Source organism: Anopheles gambiae, chromosome 2, assembly GCF_943734735.2.
Source record: "Anopheles gambiae chromosome 2, idAnoGambNW_F1_1, whole genome shotgun sequence".
Classification (NCBI taxonomy): Eukaryota; Metazoa; Arthropoda; class Insecta; order Diptera; family Culicidae; genus Anopheles; species Anopheles gambiae.
This window is the reverse complement of record NC_064601.1, coordinates 64,231,563-64,249,773: the sequence shown is the minus strand read 5'-3', so window position 1 is coordinate 64,249,773 and position 18,211 is coordinate 64,231,563.

The following is an 18,211-nucleotide window of genomic DNA, read 5'->3' as shown; positions in this document are numbered from 1 at the left end:
ATCTACATGTTTGGATGAAACCCTTTGAATGTGCCCTGTATACCAATCACAATTTAAAACATTAGTTACTGTTATATCCATTATTGTTGATTTAAGTGAAGATTATAGCGGCTTAGATTACAGCATATTATATTTAGGACCTGATCAAATAGAATTTGATAACCTACTTTTACAGATATTCCCCGATATACGCTATTACAGGGTTTTCAATGATTTACCCTGCTAGCAAAGAGAATGTAAAAGTGTGCGTCTTTCAGGAGAGGGGCATGTAGAAACAGGGGGAGACGGTAGGAAATACGCGGAATTACACGGCGACGAGAGCCTGTTTTGCTTTCTACACAGTTTTTGCACTCACACAATCACACAAGTGTGAATGTGTGCGTTCATTTTCGGCCAGCGCGCTCAGTTTGGTTTTCTCGCAGTGGCATGCTGATGTCGGTGGCTCACACTAGTGCAGCGAGTGTTCCTCGTGCGTTCCCTTTCTTGCTACCACACAAAATCGTCAGTACAGTTCAAGTCTTCGCAGTGTGAAGCCGCGTGCATTTTAGCCTAAGTCCCGGGCGCCCGATGTAATCTGAAGTGAAGTGTTGAAGTGTTATTTATTTAAATTCACATTATTACGGCTTCGGCCGTATTTTCAAGTGATGAAGTGTTGTGCGCATTGAAATAAAGTTGCGATAAACTTTCATAATTCAACATGAATATGTAAATTACGCTGCTTTATTTCAATGCTTTTTTTACAGTATCCAACATAAACAACGGGATACAGGCAGTAAGGCGGGTGCTTGAAGTGCAAAGTATGACGTTTTTTTTATTATTTTATACAAAATATATGTGTGGTTTTGTGGCGAGATCGTGGTTAGCTATGTGTGGAACTGTGCCTTTAGTTGCAATAATGTGTGAAAATATCAACAGAGTTTGCTGTGTTTAAGTTTTATTTCAATGCATGCGTTTTTATTACGCACTAAATCAAAGTGAATGAAAGCGCACAGCGCGCAACGAAATAAACGAGGGTGAGGGGGTGTCCAGCGCAACACGTAAAGTGCGGCAACAGCGCAGCGCACACCGAAAGAATCGCGCGCGAGGGGATGTTCAGCGCAGCGCGCTAAGTGCGTCAACAGCGCAGCGCAAACCAAAAGAAACGCGAGAGGGGGAACAGCTGATCCGCACATCCAGTGCGAGAGGAAAGAAACGGGAAGGAGGGGGTTATCAGCTGTTTGTATCGCGAGAGCGCCCCGTGTAATTTGATGGCAAGCGAGAGAGCGCTGTGCGCGCTTACTCTCAATTCGGAAAAAACCACTGCCATTCGACTATGGCGGACAATACGAAGTCGACCGAGCCCTTCCTCTGTTTCTACATGCCAACCCGACAGGCAAAGAGAGCGAAATTTACAGGCGAGGGGCCCCGACAGACAAAGAGAGCGAAATTTACAGGCGAGGGGCATATAGAAACAGGGGGAAGGGGTTCGGTCGATTTTGTATTGGCCGCCATAGTCGAGCCGAAGCGATTTTTTTCCGAATTGAGAGTGAGCGCGCGCAGCGCTCTCTCGCTTGCCTTCAAATTACACGGGGCGCTCTCGCGATACAAAACAGCTGATCAGCTAATACCCCCTCCCTCCCGTTTTTTTCCTCTCGCGCTGCGCTGGATGCGCGGATCAGCTGTTCTTGCTCTCTCGCGTTTCTTTCGGTTTGCGCTGCGCTGTTGCCACACTTGCGCGCTGCGCTTAACACCCCCTCCCGCGCGTTCTTTTCGGTTTGCGCTGCGCTGTTGCCACACTTTGCGCGTAGCGCTGGACACCCCCTCCCCCTCGTTTCTTTCGTTGCGCGTTGTGCACTGTGCGCTTTCGTTCACTTTGATTTGCAGCGGAATAAAATCGCATGCATCAAAATAAAACTTAAACACATCAAACTCGTTTGATATTTTAACACTTTATTGAAACTTAAGGCACAGTTCCACACATCGCTAACCACAATCTTGCCACAAAACCACACATATTTTTTATTATAAATAATTAAAAAAAATCGTCACTTCAAGCACCCGCCTTACTGCCTGTATGCTGTGTTAAGAGGCGAAAGAACTCCGCAGGAGCCAAAGCCTCTCTAAACCATACTAACAACAACAACATGCATGTTGTGTATGTTGAATACTGTAAAAAAAGCATAGAAATAACGCAGCATAATTTACATATTCATGTTGAATTATGAAAGATTAACGCTGCTTTATTTCAATGCGCACAACACTTCAACACTTGAAAATACGACCGAGGCCGTAATAATGTGAATTGAAAAAAATAACACTTCAACACTTCACTTCAAATTACATCGAGCGCCCGGGACTTAGGCTAAAGGCTAAAACGCGCGCGGCCTCACACTGCGAAGGCTTGAACTGTACTGACGATTTTGTGTGGTAGCAAGGAAGGGAACGCACGAGGAACACTCGCTGCACTAGTGCGAGCGAGACACCGACACCAGCAAGCCGCTGCGAGAAAACCAAACTGAGCGCGCAGGCTGAAAGTGAACGCACACATTCACATATGTGTGATTGTGTGAGTGCAAAAACTGTGTAGAAAGCAAAACACGCTCCCGCCTCCGAGCAATTCCGCATATTTCCAGCCGTCTCCCCCTGCTTCTACATGCCCCTCGCATGAAAGACGCACACTTTTACAATCTCTTTGCTAGTAGGGAATCACCTGTAAATTTCGCTTTCTTTGCCTGTCGGGTACTGACATGTTCAGCGCGCTATTGAATCATTCGAGCATATAATTGACATGTTCGGCACGCTATTGACATGTTCGGATGAATGTGTTGACATGTTCTTAGGCTAAAAACGCATAGTATGTTGTGATAAATTTAAGATAAGTTTAAATCAAGATCAAACAAAAGTTATTTTAAATATATCATTTCAAAGTTTAAATTTCGTCAAATTGACGGGTTCCGTAAATCTAGCGTTAAAAAGCACAAAAAGAAAAATTATAGGAGGGATAAAAATACACTATTTTATCAAAATACACAATATAACAAACAAAAAACGGTATGAAAAAAGAGAAAGAACAAAAAAAATATCTCTTCCCGCAAAGGAAGAACATGTAAAGAAAACAACATTTATTTCCTCAAAATAAATAGTAAAAACACAAACCAAACAAAACAGAATAAGTAAATAGATGAAACTGAAACACGCCAGGCCTAGCTGTTTTTTTGCCAAAAGCAAAACTCAGTTAAGTAACACATCATCATCATCATCATCAACACATCAAACAACTTCTTCTTGTGCTTCTTTGTTAAGCTCTAGCATCGTCCTCCTATGATGTGATTGTCATCGTAATCAAAGGCTTGGTTATATGCTAGAGTAAGCTTGTATTTGACAGCCTGTAGCATATCTGCTATACAGAACATATTATAATACACACTATCAGCTATAGACACATTGTAACACAAACTTTAGAAGCCAAACCACACTGTTGTAACACATTCATGACACATTCAGTAAATCAGATCATACCATACACACCCGGAAGTGCTCAGACCACACCGTTCATATAAAAAACAATTGTGACACACTTATCAAAACCAACTGAAACGTACAACATAACAGTTTATGCATTATAACCCAAAGCAGGAACAGTATATGCATCAAACCCAAAACAGGAACTTATTGACAAGAACCATCGTTCTTGCCAACCAAAGACAAACGTAACTAGCTGAGTGAAAACAATAACTTTCCATCATACAACCCGGAACCAAATGTGCGAAACCCTTAACTTCTTTTGAGTATAAATAAAACCAACTCGGATCATGGCAGGTCAGATTCGTTCGGACTGTCAGGATAGGACTATGCCCATCCAACATCTATCGACTTATCATTGTAAGAGTTTAGTTATATTCCCCTACCCAAGATAAGACCTCTCTTTTTCAACGTTTCCAGTAAGGGATACGCCTTCAGGGTTTCTATGATCGCCTGGACCAGCTGTGTCAAACTCATTTCATCAGAGGGCCGCAAGTACAAATTTTCAGTGATTCGCGGGCCGCAAAGTTGAGAATGGAAAATATACCCCAATATTTATGTAAAATACTTTTTTACATTTTTATTGTTAAACAAATTGACCTTTTGTACTCCTCGCTTCTTATCTGGAATCGTTTGTTATGTACAAATTCGCGATGTTATTTTTATGTGTGCTCGTTTTTATATGAGAAAAAAATTTTAATGTACTTTCAATGTTATTATTAAAATAGAACATTTTTCATTACTCGCGTTCTCTTACGGCTGTTCTGCTAGAAAATATCTGTCAAACACACTTTTTCACTGAAGTAGGAGAAGTCTAGCAGCCTGTAGTGAATCTTTTTCAAGCAATCCGAGATATCCATCACTGGATGAATAAAAAAAATATTTGCTCGAAATTTTTGACAGATCAAGAGAAAAATTGTAATAACACGTGTTTAAACATTATTTTTCTCTAATTTCCAAGTTCCAAGTGTTCTGATGGTATATTCATTTCTTATAACAAGAACCCGTATTTTACGAATAACCTTTTTTTAAATTACGATAATTTTATCTCACGAAGAGTCGTGGTGTGTGATCCCATACAGATCGGCAAATCTGTTTTTGACACTTGAAGGGAGATGATTCGCGAATTGAGGAATTGAGGATTGTGTGAGCTAATCTATTAATAAGCTTTGTATTGCAAGGCTTCGGCCTTTCGATTATTTTTATCCTTAATCTAAATCCTTTAGGCTTAAGCGTAATCATATCATTTTGATTTTGATTTTTGGGGAGGTTGGAAATTACATTAATTCGTCTTGCAGAATGTTGGGTACAAATAATTCCAACTTGGCTACAATCACTTTTATTAACATTTATGGTGACATGATTATGACAAAAAACAGAAGTGGCTCCAATCGAACATCAATGATGTAACATTCTAAGGTCGGAAAAAAATCGGAGCCGAATGAATCCTTTACTCGGCAGTCGGGGCATGGAGATTGTCAAATTCGGTGGGACAACCGATGACTCCAACGGTTCCGAATGGCTCTAAACGGCTCTATTGGCTTCGGACGGCACCGAACGGAACTGTTGGTTTGGTTCGACCGGATTCGAAGTCGGAATAGCTATGATCGGAAATGGTTTTGAGACGTGGATGCGATTCCGACAATCAATCACTAGTTGTTGCAAAGTTTCCTAGTGTATGTATCAAATTATTTTCATTCCTTTTTCGTTGGTAGTCAGTTGACGCAAATCTATTTTTCCATACAGAATGTGCAATCGAGTGTGCACAAAATTATGCTAATATTCAGAATTTAATCGAAACATAATACGACTGAGCTTGCATTCGATTCAATGATTCTTAAGGGTCTCGATTGATATGTACGTTTGTGTAGAATAAGTTTATGAGATGTTATGGGTACATTCATGTTAGTTTCGAAAAATATACCAACAAAAGGATTGTTCTTCTCTGGAAAATTTAATACACTTTGACAAATAGTAATAACAGATTTATGGTTTGCAGTGCTTTTAGCAATTCTCAAAATATTCTCGCGGGTCGCATTTAGAATCGACGCGGGCCGCATGCGGCCCCCGAGCCGCCAGTTTGACATACCTGGCCTAGACGATCAAGTGCCGAAAGTCCGCTTCGAAACAGTATCCACCTCAATTCTGTTTAATTCGGCAAACGATGACCATCCTTAACAATGTTTGAAGGCCACCCTGGCCAACGCTTGGCGATTACTTCTTGGAATTGTTCCCAACAGGAACGAACACGTTTCAACCTTGTTGGAACATACATTGCGTCACTTTGTGCGTAACTTTGCAAAAACACTTCCTGACGCTTCAAACACCGGATTATGCCATCACGTTCAGCTTTTTTCACTTCTAACACCGCGTTGGGCTCAACGAATGCTCCTGTCTTAGGGCCCTCCCCGGAGGCTCCTCTGACCATCTTCTTGCGGAAGCTCCCCTGACCATCTTCTGACCAAACATAAATTGTCACTAATATTCAATTCAAAGGATCACCTACCCAATGGGCCAAGCAGTAAAAGAATTCAGCTAAATTTATTTAAGTTTTTTTCCAAACTAACTAGTTTATTTGGCTCGGTTACAGGGTTTGCAAGATAATTATTGAGGTATTTAATAACCTAAGGATGCGTGCAACGGATTTTTTAAAAGGCAACGCAAATTCGATGTGATTTTTAATTCCAAGGGATGCATTAAGACAAAATGATTCTACATTCATGCTGCTCCTGGGACTAATCCCGAACCAATGTCGAACCTGGAATTTTCAAGAACACATTCTGGTGCTGAAACTGATTCCAATCCGTTATAGGTGTTAGAATGAACCTGACCCTGGAACTGATCCCTACCCCTTACCAGTCCTTTAACTCAGTGATCTCAAGCCTCGGTCCGCGAAAAAAAAATGATTTTTTAAAAGAAAAGCATATTGCAATACATATCGTGCAATTTTTTCCCTTATTCAAGATAAATTTTCAACAGGCGCGAGAAAATAAATAAACATTAGAGTAAGATTTAAACATATTTGTGTTTAAAAACGTTCAACTAAGTCAATACAATGTTTGCTCTAAATAGCTGCGGTCCGCGACAAATGTATTTTCAAACCCAAATGGTCCGCGATCCTAAAAAGTTGGGAGAGCACTGCTTTAACTGATACTGACACCATACCGGGTCTGAAATATATCTTGACCCTATACCGGCACTGAAATTGCTCCCGAACCCACACCAGAACTTAAATTAAAACCATAATAGTCCAGGAACTGATCCTGACCCAATGCACATCTTGCAACATATACCTTCCTGTACTGGAACTGAGCCCAAACCCATACTGGGGAACTGATTAAGATTCCATGTCAATCCTGGAACAGATCCTGACTCCGGGCCCTGATATTTACTTACTTAGTTATCTAGCGGTACAACCGCTTTGCGATCTTCGCCTGCTTCAGGAGTGTCCGAAACCGCTCACGGTCTCGCGCTATCGTCTGCCAGTCCGTTTTCCCGGCCTTAATGGCGGACTTTACGGACTGGGTCATCCGTTTCCAAAGGTACAATATGGCCAGCCCTCCGAAGCTTCGCGAGCTTGATACGCTGCAGGACAGTGAGGTCGCCTTAAGGTCTTGATACAGCTTTCTTTTATATTTCGGGACCTGAATAGTACCTGAATGTGACTCGCTCATGTAACTATGCAGTCAAGCTGTTTTCCTAAAAAAATCACCCATCCTGTCATAAAGTGATATTCAAATTTGGTTTAAAAAAACATGCTAAGAGACCACCAGGACTACATACACTTTGATTCTGGATTCCATCACATGATCTAATCAATGCACCTTTGGATAAATGTAAACACCACCTTGTTTCGCCATTTTTCGAGCAGATACTCGAATCTAATTCTAGCTTTGAGGCTAAAATAATCGAGACTGAAAATAGCAGGCTAGTTTTTTGTGTGGTTTTGTATGGAGTGTTTACATAATTTCAGCCTCCAACTGTCAAACTTCATACAAAAAACTGACTAGAATCGTGACGGGCCCTATGATTAGATATCTCACCACTGAAGTAATTTCTACGAGTAATTTTGAGATTCCTGCTGTTTGAATTCCTCAGTCTAGTGTATTCAGTCCAATCGTAACCTGAGTTTGATCTAATAAAATGCTGGTAAGGCTTTGTGACTTTTCCGTTTGGCATGGCTAACTTCCAAAGTATACCACCTACTAGTCTCTCTTGACAAGATTGTCTTCTCTTCAACCAAGGTGCCCATAGCTTTTTTCAATATTCATTAACAAGTCTTCAGTTTCATTAACAAGTCTGCAGCTTCGTTGAAGCTCGGTGCTTGTCCAAAACCTTGTGACACATGATTGCAAAGAGCAAATTTCGAGAACCTGTTCCGGCATTTACATTTTCGTTGAATCGTTACACAATGTTCCACGCTTATATTCAAAGCAGTTGTATCATGATCCGGTATTTTTAATAAGAGATCAATAATGACCTCGATTGAGTCTGTGTTACTGTAAACCTGATCGATCAATGTTCTGCTCTTTCTAGCAATTTGTGTGAACTCATTCGGGGCGACTATGGGCTTCGAACGACGAGATCCGTTCGCCGCGGCTGTCAGAAGGCGCTCACTTGGCGCTCAATTTTAAAATAACGTACCATTGAGAGACCGTAAGAAGCGCGCGAAAGAATGAGTTCTACCTGCCGAGGTCGAACATTCATATAGAACGTATATATATATATATATATATATATATATATATATATATATATATATATATATATATATATATATATATATATATATATATATATATATATATATATATATATATATATATATATATATATATATATATATATATATATATATATATATATATATATATATATATATATATATATATATATATAATTATATATACAATACGACGACTCCGAACGACTCCAAAGAAATCCGAACTAGTGATGAGTCAAGTACCACTTTTCACTGTGTGGTGCTGTGGTACCACGCACAGTCTACTGTGCTGTGTGTGCGTGGTAGCACACTTAATGTGTGGTCTAGTGATGGGAAAAGTTGGCAAAAATCCGGAGTCGACTCCGATCCGACTCCGGACGACTCCGGTCAACTCCGGACGACTCCGAACGACTCCGACTCCGGGCGGATCTAGTGGTTCCATTTTGCCGGAGTCGGAACCGAACTAACAATAGTCGGAGTCGGATCGGAGCCGTGGGTGCGCTCCATACAGCACATCACTAGTGTGGTCGCACAGTAGCTGTGTTCCTGCACAGTTTTTGTGCACGCACACAGCTACTGTGCGACCGTACAGTTACTGTGTTATCGCACAATTAGTGTGCTTTGCACACTTTTTGTGCTCCGCACAGCTACCACACAGTTTGCACAGTTTGTGTGCTCCGCAGGACGACACGAGCGGATTTCAGATTTTGAATGTCTAATGAAAGTCATTTAAGTTTCATTTTGATGAAACTTATTCGATTTAATCATACTTTACAAATAAATGATGTTTTAAGTATACATATTAACATATTAACACTTTAGATTGCAAAAATAACAATGAAAACCTCGATTTATTCACTTGCACAGTTTGTGTGCTCCGCACAGTTCATGTGCTCCGCACAGTTTGTGTGCTCCGCACAGTTTGTGTGCTCCGCACAGTTTGTGTGCTCCGCACAGTTTGTGTACAATCCGCACAGTTGCATACAATAACTGTGCGGAGCACACAATAACTGTGCGGAGCACACAAACTGTGCCGAGCACACAAACTGTGCGGAGCACACAAACTGTGCGGAGCACACAAACTGTGCGGAGCACACAAACTGTGCGGAGCACAAAAATCGTGCGGAGCACACAAACTGTGCGGAGCACAAAAATCGTGCGGAACACAAAAAATGTGCGAAGTGTGGCACCACAGTTTTATAAAATGTGCAATTGTGCTCGCACATTTTACTGTGCTGTGTGTGCGTGGTGGCACAGTGCTACTTGACTCATCATTACTCCGAACGACTCCGACTCCGGACGACTCCGGTCGACTCCGGACGACTCCGGTCGACTCCGGACGACTCCGAACGACTCCGTCTCCGGGCGGATTTAGTGGTTCCATTTTGCCGGAGTCGGAATCGGACTAACAATATATATATATATATATATATATATATATATATATATAGAGATATTTGAATATTCATGTAAAGGTCAAATTTTATGTTTTTCATATGAAATGTCTGAAAAATTTATAGAAAAATATCGCAAAACATTTTTACCATATAAATTACGTTTTTAGCTCTTTAAAATTAAATCATTCAGTATTTTTATACATTTTTATTAAATCCAATCCTGTCGTCCCTTCTAAATTTGAAATAAGTTTAATTCAGATTTCAAAAAAGTGTGTCAAGCTGCCTTCTAATTGATAACAAATCATCCAATAATGATGTAACGAATGAAATCCAATACCAACGGCAAAAAAATCAAAATTCAAAACTTAACCATCCTTGAATCGTAGATATAAACGTCTTTAAATGCTTGACAGTTGTATCTCATGATTCTCATTCTCTCATGAGCGTCGAACGGATTTCGTCGTTCCAAGCCGGTACTCGCCCCGATTAACTTTTTGTTTCATGTTTACTAAATCCATTAAGCTTTTCAACTTCGCAGATTTTTCTACATTCAACCAGTCAATATTGAAATCACCGACGATAATGTTACATTTGCTAAAATTTAAGAACCTATCTAACCATTCTTCCAAAATGTCTACAAAATTTGAGTCACTCACACTTGGCGAATAATACAATATCCCGTAATTGCCTGCTGTCATTCCCTTGGAAACTGCAACACCAAGAAACCAATTACCCTCCAATGATTCATTAACAATCGCCTTTAGGACAATTTCGCTCCTGGCATAAACAGCTACACCTCCTATATGGCGTGAGTGGGACAAACACGACACAACCCTATACCCATTAATAAGAAATTGCTGAAATGCTTCTTCCTCAATCACATGGGTTTCAGAGATTAAAACCAACAATGGTTGAACTTTCTCTACTGTCTCACGAAACATGGCGTAGTTGGACGCAAGACCGGCTACATTGAAATATAAAATCTCTCTGAATCGTCCTAACTCTCCCCCTACCTGCTATTGAGAAAGTTGAATACGCATTTCTATCTGATTTTTAAACATCGGACAGTTATAATCATTCGCCGCATGTCTTACATCAAATTTAAGGTTTCTAACAGAGTTTGCTAACACGCAATTCATTCATTTCAATGAAGATGAAGTACATTCGGACGTTTTGTGTTCATCACCACATTTTGAACAAGCTTGCTTATTCTTGCACTCGGAGCTCTTGTGATTAAATTGACCACAACCATAACATCTCATAACATGCACGGATTTCGAAATTTTACACCTATCAAATCCCACATTTATTTTTCCTAATATTGCCAGACATAGGTCAGACTCATCATCAATTTCCAAGACCGCAATATACTTATTGATACTTGTAAATTTTATTTTCAAACATTCCTATGACCTTGACCCGTTTCCAGGATATTCCCTCATTTTGAAATTTTAAAAGATCTACTATATGTGAGTCAGTGTATTTTTCGCTCATCCCTACTATCATGACTCGTGACAATGGTAAATCCGTTGCGTACTTATCTCCCAAAATGTTTTCTACTTCTTTCCTGAGTTCATCTAATTTAACCTGAGTAGAACATTGAACATACACCTGACCGTCCTTACCGTTACGGAATTCTGACACCTGCTGCTTCCATGGATCCAACTCAGCGCGAAGGTTAGCTCTTGTCTTTTCACATAATTGGCCAACCTTTGGTACAACAACCAGAGTCTTATTATCCTTATTTTTGTTCGCTAAAATGGGTCCTGTAACTTTGTCAGAAAACTTGGGCGTCGAATCAACATTCTCCGTGTCAAAACGATTAATAATGGTTTGAACATTACTGTTCCCACTAATCATCCGTTTTTTTTTTGCTTAGTCACTGTAGCCCAACTATCATCCCTATTGTTTCTCTGGCCTTAGTATCGTCAAAGGTTGCACGCAAGGCTTCCTTTGCCTTATTTGAGCATTCTACCGCATTCAAGCTTTCACGCAATGTTTGCTCCAATTTGCGTTCCACTTGTGCGCAGAGCTCAGTTTTTAGAGTCTCGATTCCCTTTTCCAAGGCACTCGATATCTATACACTCACATTCGACTCCAAATTTTTTATGGATTGTGTGAGTAAATCGTACGATGCACTCACATCTACATCCATACCCACCAAGCCCGATTTGTGTTCTAAACATCTATCACACATATACAGTACATTCTTATTTTCATTAATTATTTTGGCCGCTGTTTTCGAGAGTGTGGGGGTAGTAACGCAGCGAAGATGAAAGTTGCCACCACATTTCCCCGCACAAAAAATTGGGTCATAGTTTATTAAAACTACGGCGGAGCATTTTAAACACTCCATGCTGTAAAAACAAAGTTCGGGCGAGCTGTTTTAGAATAAAAATGTCTCACACAGACATGAATAAAATATAACAGCAAATGCAAACAAACACTACTCTACTACAGTCTGCGATATCAAACGCTTACAATCGTGTACACGGCTTGACATACGGACAACGATACGTATGTCTAGCACGAGCACAAACACATACCGAGCAAAGATTAATCACTTTTGACAACGCAGTGACGTTGTCGACCGAGTTACTTCACCCGTGTTTTACATTCACAAAACAATAATACAAAAACTAAACAATGATACCGCAGGTAGCACTAACGTTACATAACATGTAGAACAAAACCAAATAACAGTTAGCTCTCTATATAACAAGTATTCACAGTTCACAAACGGGAGCTACACATTCACCTCAAAAATCAATGGAATGAAATATGGAAGTACATGACCCAGGAGGAAATATTCTCCTCGGAAACTACTATGAGATTCTCAAAAATAAACGGAAGAGAAAAATCGGGAAGAGAAATAAAATGGTTAAAGATAATGCATGTACGGAAGAACAAATGTTCGTCCAGATGGAAACAACAGCGCCTATCTAAGACCTTAACCGAATTAACCCATTCCTAGTATCAAAAATACAGTACTAAAAGAGAGCGAAAACAATATTAAGTATAAAATCAATGCTGGACTACAGAGGAGAAATAGTAGTAATGACCAAAGAACATCCCACACTAAACACGTTTAAAGGTCTAATAAGATGCCCATACATTGAGTTTCTAAACGAAAAAGAAATCATTACAGGACTCAAAGGGCAAAGAGTAGAAGAGGTCGACACCATGAAAAGAAAGGTAAATGGCAGATTGGCAATACCAGAACAGCAACAACCACATTTAAGGCAGGAAAAGTTCCTCGCATGCAAGACTTCGATTCTGCCCACTGAAACTGGAATTGTACATCCCAAGGCCCATGCGGTGCAAAACGTGCATGAAGTTTGGTCATACAAAAAATGGAGTAAGGGGGAAATAATATGTGCTAACTATAGCGAGTCAGAGCATCTAAACACATGTAAAAAAAAAACAAAATGTGTGAAGTGCGGAGAATCACACAATACGCTCCACAAAAACTGTTCTATCTTCCAGGACGAAATGGAGATAAGCAAAATTAAAACTGAAACAGAACAACGTATGCAGAAACAAAACGTATAAAAAGGCGGCAAAGCCCTGTAATAGGAACGTCACACAAAGCGTAAACTTAAGAAGTTTACGCTTGATTTGTATGGGAGACCGTAAAATTCCTGTCAAAATATTATAGGGTTGTATGGCTGAAATTAAGTTTACGCTAAAGTTTGTGCTTCGTGTGACGACCGTATTATGCCTAGACTCTACACAACACAACGCACATTTGCAAAAACAGTGAATCCACCAACTATAATACCTGTAGCAAGAGGGATTTTTTGCACAATAGATAACGCTTGAGCGTAATGAGAGATTGGACGATAAGAAGGCAATGAACTAACGATGGATTCGAATGCAGAAAAACAAAAGATAAAATAATATACTCTATACAGTAAACGAACAAACGAGCAAATAAAAAAAAGCTATCATAAAGCACAAACGTGAACTGGGAACCTAGCAATATTTTTGTCACAGGACATATGGCCTAAGTTGCCGGTCCTAGTTTTTTTTTAGATGTTGGTGGTTTAAAAAAGTCACCAGTTGTCCAGTTAGAAAAGGTCACTAGTTTCAAGAGGGCCCAGGAAGCTGGACTCTGAAGTCGAACCACAATATAATCACGCAAAGAGAAAAAGAAGAAGAAACTTCAACAGTAGCGATTCCTTCTTCTTCTTCTTTTGTTAGCACAACAACAGATATTTATCTATCAGTGACTTATTGAATACCCATAGCAGAATAATAAGTGCAACGTAAACCCACGTCGGACATGTAATTGAGTCTTGCGTGTTGACGACAATACCACGGGATCGGCCATTTCTCGCGATTCCCACGCAATTCATGGTGTATAAACATTTTCAGTACGTCAGTACTTTTAATTTGACCGCTCCTTGGACTTTTTATGATAAAAAAAAGTTCGATTCAACACGGTAATGGTATGTGTAAGCATTGCATTTTTCGATATGAATTCACTTTACGCGAAAGTACGATCGTTGCTTGTAAGTTACGCTCCATACAAAAACGTAAATAGGATAATAGATTAGTTGTTTTATGCTATCGTAAAATGCCGTCTCAAACTTCTAGCGAGTGTGGAAGCTTACACCTGACGTGATTGTAGTATTGACGTGCATGAATTGCATCTCCTTGCATGACTTCTACAGCCATCTTCTTCTTCTTATATTTGACATTAACATCCTACGTTGACATAATGGCCTATGCAGGCTTTCGAGGCTTTATTTAGTACCACGAGGCCGAGTAATCAATCCTTACTACGGGGAATCGGTCCATTATAGGCTCGAGTTGACGACTGCACCACAGGATCGTCCCTTAATTTAAGTACCTTTTACATTTTCCAACAGTTTTTTTCCGTTTGAAACTTCATTGAAAAGGTTTTGGTGCTCAAGTCCCCATAATCCAAAATGGGCGCTTCAAGAGTCATACAATATAATACTACACACGCAAATACATTTCACTTGAAAGTAAAAAAACTAAATAAACAATTTCTCCGGGCACTTGGCCAAAATTTCTCTTATTTCATTTGTTTTTGAAATATTCGTCGATGTTTTCGAGCATTTTCTGATAACATTGCAAAAAATCAGCTCGAAACGCTGGAGTAAAGTTTATTCGTTGGGGATTCGCCTCGCATTCAAGTCTGACTAGAATCGTAAAAAATCAGTCTTTTGCGGATCAACTAGCCGTTGACAGCCACCTGTGAGCGTACTTAGGAAAAAAACATAACAGCTGTCTAGTTTCTATTGGAGGAATGTCCAAGAGAGATTAATTCAATAATAATACAATGTTTGTTGGAGTATTTATCTTGGTTGTTCGATGAACATATTAAAAAATGTGTGTGAAGTATGATTCTGTGATGGACTGAAGAACGCGCTGCCTTATTCAATAGAAGCCTGTTTTTTCATACACTTTCAAGTTAAATATCTTAGCCAAAAATTGCCAATTTTTGAAGCAATCAGTCCGATGAAACAAATTGTAAGTTTATTGGCCTTTTGCAACTGTAGTGTCCCATTTCATCTATCGTATCAGCTATAAACAAAATAAACCGAGCATGTACCAGAAACTCAATATCTATGTCGATATCGCCTAAAACTAATTCAGGGATTGCCAAAAATGTTGAAGGATATGCGTCAAGGTTGCATGGACGATATTTTCTCTGCAGCTTGCTTTGAGGTGGGTATCGATGACTTCTTGCCGGGAAGAACTAGACATAGAAAAAAACGATTCGCAAATCAATCGATGGGAGTTAACTATGGCACTATGGCAGTAAACTATGGTTAACTAAAAACGATGGAATGAAACAAAATTCTGAAAAATGCAACTGAATTGTGTGTGTGTGTGTGTGTGTGTGTGTGTGTGTGTGTGTGTGTGTGTGTGTGTGTGTGTGTGTGTGTGTGTGTGTGTGTGTGTGTGTGTGTGTGTGTGTGTGTGTGTCGCACACTGCGACAATTGTATTCGTGCCGTTCAATTGTATTCGTGCCGTGCGATCTTCTACATGTTAATTATTTTACTTTACACTTTACATAACTAATCGATTACCGAAACGTTACTTTTATGTTATGAATGTTTAGGTGTCGTAACTACCCCGACTTTCCCACCTATCTTGAAGCCTCTTTGGAACAATTATTTACGCTTTTCCATAGTTTAAGCTTTGAGACGGTCCCATGGTACTGTCTTCAATTCGTACGACGTAACAACATGCTCGTCGTGAGTTCTAGTCTGAAATAGTCTGGGGAAGCAATCCCCCCGTAGCAAAGACTGATTATCCGGCTGAATAGTATTGAATTAAGTCTCGAAAGGGCCGGTACGTCCGCGTAGGACATTACGCCAAATAGAATATGTTGAAGATTTATTTTACAGATGTTGAGGAGAGAGGAAGAATTGTATCGAAATTTTGTCGAAATTCACCTGATTGCATTGAGTTTTCACGTAATTGCTTGCCACTGCGAAGCCAGTGGATGCGATTTCTAATTTCTGATCGGTTTATTCATGTTTCCCAGGTATTAATGCTGTTCGGTGGGTTGCATCGATATCCCGGTCCAGCTAACGCAGTAATGTAGCCACTTGTCCCTCTGTCTACATTTCAGCTTCTTTTGGAACCTCAAAAATGAACCTGGGCTTTCTATCGATGCTTTGATTGTTGCCCAATAGTGCCAAGATATTGGCGACCAAAATGCCAAAACGGGTATATACGACGTCCACAAACTTCCGCACGGAGTCCATTTTGGACGCTACGGGGTGCCATTTTTTGATCGCGCACGCTTTTCATTCATTTTTTTGGCCATCATGGTTAGAGTTCGACTGATAGAGGTGTCAAATTTTTTCTGCTTACTAGTGGGATACTACTACTCAAAGTGCAATTAACGATTTGTTAGTGCAGTTTAAGATAAACCCATGAAAAATCGACAATTGTTGTCCGTTTTTTAATGCATCCATTATATATTATTAACATTATTTTAACACCACAATAAGACAATCAAAATGAAGGTCGCATACAAAATTTTATGATCTATATTTTTGCATATTAAAAAAAATTAAGTAGGTATTATCAATTTTGAACCATACTTGGATGACATAATTATAACCAAACAGCAATAATACCAATCGCATTGCTTGATATCATAAACTAAAGGAACTCTGTTCTTTGAAATACCTAGGAAGTTTTTTTTATTTAACAAGTTTCTCTTTAATGCGACCGTTCTCGTCAATGGATAATTTGAAATGAATCGATCGTTCCTACATATATTAAAGTCTACTTCGATTACACGGCTACTTCATTTACATAAACCAATTATTTTGTTTCTAAAATTTTATAATGTAATAATTAATTCACAATAATAGAAAAACCACTTCTCCTGGCCAGCGGCTTTAGATTATTTACTAAAGCTGGCCCTTTGTCTCAAAAGTTTGCCAACTGCTGTTCTAGAACTTACAGCTTCACAAGATTATTAAATAAAATATCGTTTTAGTGACATTTTCTTTTTGAAATACGAATAATCTTGTTATGCCCCACTGCATTTTGTGAAATTTTAAAGAAAAATTCCTACCCAACAAAGTCAACATTCCCCCTTGTGCAATTTTAGCAATTTTAGAAAACAGCTAGTATAACTATAAGGACAGAAATGTCAAATAAACCCCGGTTTTGTTTAGCTTGTCAACCGTATGGACGGTGTAGATACGACTACTAACAGTTGGCGACGAGGACAATACAATCTGGGCGAGTACCGGCTTCGAACGACGAAATCCGTTCGACGCTCATGAGAGAATGAGAATCATGAGATACAACTGTCAAGCATTTAAAGACATTTATATCTACGATTCAAGGATGGTTAAGTTTTGAATTTTGATTTTTTTTGCCGTTGGTATTGGATTTAATTCGTTACATTATTATTGGATGATTTGTTATCAATTATAAGGCAGCTTTACTCACTTTCTTGAAATTTGAATTAAACTTAGTTCAAATGTAGGAGGGACGACAGGATTGGATTTACTTTATAAAAATGTATAAAAATACTGATTGATTTTATTTTAAAGAGTTATAAACGTTATTTACATGGTAAAAATGTTTTGCGATATTTTTCTATAAAGTTTGCAGCAGTGCAAAAAATTTATATGAAAAACATTAAATTTTACCTTTACATAAATATTCAAATATCTTTATACAGTCAGTCCAAAAAGTATTCGTCTAGCTGAATATTTTACAGAAAAAGGCGAATTATGGCCGCAATACGTATGGGGCTATAAAAGTAATGATGAGGTTTGATAAAGGGACCATCAATACAGACGTTTTGCTAAAAAATAAGCATTTAAATAGTGCAATAGCAACCAAAATACATAAAAAACTAAAAAAAAGTCGTTTGATGGGCACGCAAAAAGTATTCGTCCATCAGACTTATGGCGTAATATGCGTATGAAAACAAAGGTTATGGAACCAAAAAATGTCCTGATCTTGTTTCTTATTGCATTTATGACTGTTGGTGACTACTTGCACAACGCAAGAACTCATTTGAACCTTTTAAAAGGCGTATTTTTGATCCACTCATCCTACAAGACTTGTTCCAAT